The following is a 3,062-nucleotide window of genomic DNA, read 5'->3' on the forward strand; positions in this document are numbered from 1 at the left end:
AATAAAGCCTAAACCCAGCAGGAGAAGAGAAATAATAAAGATCAGAGCAGAAATCAATGAAATAGAAACCAAAAGAACAGTAGAACAGATCAACGAAACTAGGAGCTGGTTCTTTGAAAGAATTAACGAGATTGATAAACCCCTGGCCAGACTTATCAAAAAGAAAAGAGAAATGACCCAAATCAACAAAATCATGAATGAAAGAGGAGAGATCACAACCAACACCAAAGAAATACAAACAATTATAAGAACATATTATGAGCAACTCTATGCCAGCAAATTAGATAACCTGGAAGAAACGGATGCATTCCTAGAGATGTATCAACTACCAAAACTGAACCAGGAAGAAATGGAAAACCTGAACAGACCTATAACCCCTAAGGAAATTGAAGCAGTCATCAAAAATCTCCCAACAAACAAAAGCCCAGGGCCAGATGGCTTCCCAGGGGAATTCTACCAAACATTTAAAGAAGAATTAATACCTATTCTTCTGAAACTGTTCCAAAAAATAGAAATGGAAGGAAAACTTCCAAACTCATTTTATGAGGCCAGCATTACCTTGATCCCAAATCCAGACAAAGACCCCACCAAAAAGGAGAATTACAGACCAATATCCCTGATGAATATGGATGCAAAAATTCTCACCAAAATACTAGCCAATAGGATCCAACAGTACATTAAAAGGATTATTCACCACGACCAAGTGGGATTTATCCCTGGGCTGCAAGGTTGGTTCAACATCCGCAGATCAATCAACGTGATACAATACATTAACAAAAGAAAGAACAAGAACCATATGATCCTCTCAATAGATGCAGAAAAAGCATTTGAGAAAGTACAGCATCCTTTCTTGATCAAAACTCTTCAGAGTATAGGCATAGAGGGTACATACCTCAATATCATAAAAGCCATCTATGAAAAACCTACAGCGAATATCATTCTCAATGGGAAAAAAGTGAGAGCTTTCCCCCTAAAGTCAGGAACGCGGCAGGGATGTCCACTATCACCACTGCTATTCAACATAGTATTAGAAGTCCTAGCCACAGCAATCAGACAACAAAAAGAAATCAAAGGCATCCAAATCGGCAAAGAAGAAGTCAAACTCTCACTCTTTGCAGATGATATGATACTTTATGTGGAAAACCCCAAAGACTCCGCCCCAAAACTGCTAGAACTCATACAGGAATTCAGTCAAGTGGCAGGATAGAAAATGAATGCACAGAAGTCAGTGGCATTCCTATACACCAACAACAAGACAGAAGAAAGAGAAATTAAGGAGTCGATCCCATTTACAATTGCACCCAAAACCATAAGATACCTAGGAATAAATCTAACCAAAGAGGCAAAGGATCTGTACTCAGAAAACTATAAAATACTCATGAAAGAAATTGAGGAAGACACAAAGAAATGGAAAAACGTTCCATGCTCATGGATTGGAAGAACAAATATTGTGAAGATGTCAATGCTACCTAGAGCAATCTACACATTCAATGCAATCCCCATCAAAATACCATCCACTTTTTTCAAAGAAATGGAACAAATAATCCTAAAATTTGTATGGAACCAGAAAAGACCCCGAATAGCCAGAGGAATGTTAAAAAAGCAAAGCAAAGCTGGCGGCATCACAAGTCCGGACTTCCAGCTCTATTACAAAGCTGTCATCATCAAGACAGTATGGTACTGGCACAAAAACAGACACATAGATCAATGGAACAGAATAGAGAGCCCAGAAATGGACCCTCAACTCTATGGTCAACTAATCTTTGACAAAGCCGGAAAGAATGTCCAATGGAAAAAAGACAGTCTCTTCAACAAATGGTGTTGGGAAAACTGGATAGCCACATGCAGAAGAATGAAACTGGACCATTTCCTTACACCACACACAAAAATAGACTCCAAATGGTTGAAAGACCTAAATGTGAGACAGGAGTCCATCAAAATCCTAAAGGAGAACACAGGCAGCAACCTCTTCGACCTCAGCCGCAGCAACTTCTTCCTAGAAACATCGCCAAAGGCAAGGGAAGCAAGGGCAAAAATGAACTATTGGGACTTCATCAAGATAAAAAGCTTTTGCACAGCAAAAGAAACAGTCAACAAAACCAAAAGACAACCGACAGAATGGGAGAAGATATCTGCAAATGACATATCAGATAAAGGACTAGTATCCAAAATCTATAAAGAACTTATCAAACTCAACACCCAAAGAACAAAGAATCCAATCAAGAAATGGGCAGAAGGCATGAACAGACATTTTTCCAAAGAAGACATGCAAATGGCCAACAGACACATGAAAAAGTGCTCAACATCGCTCGGCATCAGGGAAATCCAAATCAAAACCTCAATGAGATACCACCTCACACCAGTCAGAATGGCTAAAATTAACAAGTCAGGAAATGACAGATGTTGGTGGGGATGCGGAGAAAGGGGAACCCTCCTACACTGTTGGTGGGAATGCAAGCTGGTGCAGCCACTCTGGAAAACAGTATGGAGGTTCCTCAAAAAGTTGAAAATAGAGCTACCATACGATCCAGCAATTGCCCTACTGGGTATTTACCCCAAAGATACAAAAGTAGGGATCCGAAGGGGTACGTGCACCCCGATGTTTATAGCAGCAATGTCCACAATAGCCAAACTGTGGAAAGAGCCAAGATGTCCATCGACAGATGAATGGATAAAGAAGAGGTGGTATATATATACAATGGAATATTATGCAGCCATCAAAAGGAATGAGATCTTGCCATTTGCAATGACGTGGATGGAACTGGAGGGTATTATGCTGAGCGAAATAAGTCAATCAGAGAAAGACATGTATCATATGACCTCACTGATATGAGGAATTCTTAATCTCAGGAAACAAACTGAGGGTTGCTGGAGTGGGGGGTGGGGTGGGAGGGATGGGGTGACTGGGTGATAGACACTGGGGAGGGTATGTGCTCTGGTAAGTGCTGTGAATTGTGCAAGACTGTTGAATCTCAGATCTGTACCTATGAAACAAATAATGCAATGTATGTTAAGAAAAAAAAAAAGAAGCTAGCAGGAGGGGAAGAATGAAGGGGGGAAAT

Source organism: Phoca vitulina, unplaced genomic scaffold, assembly GCF_004348235.1.
Source record: "Phoca vitulina isolate PV1807 unplaced genomic scaffold, GSC_HSeal_1.0 scaffold40, whole genome shotgun sequence".
In the NCBI taxonomy this organism is placed as follows: Eukaryota; Metazoa; Chordata; class Mammalia; order Carnivora; family Phocidae; genus Phoca; species Phoca vitulina.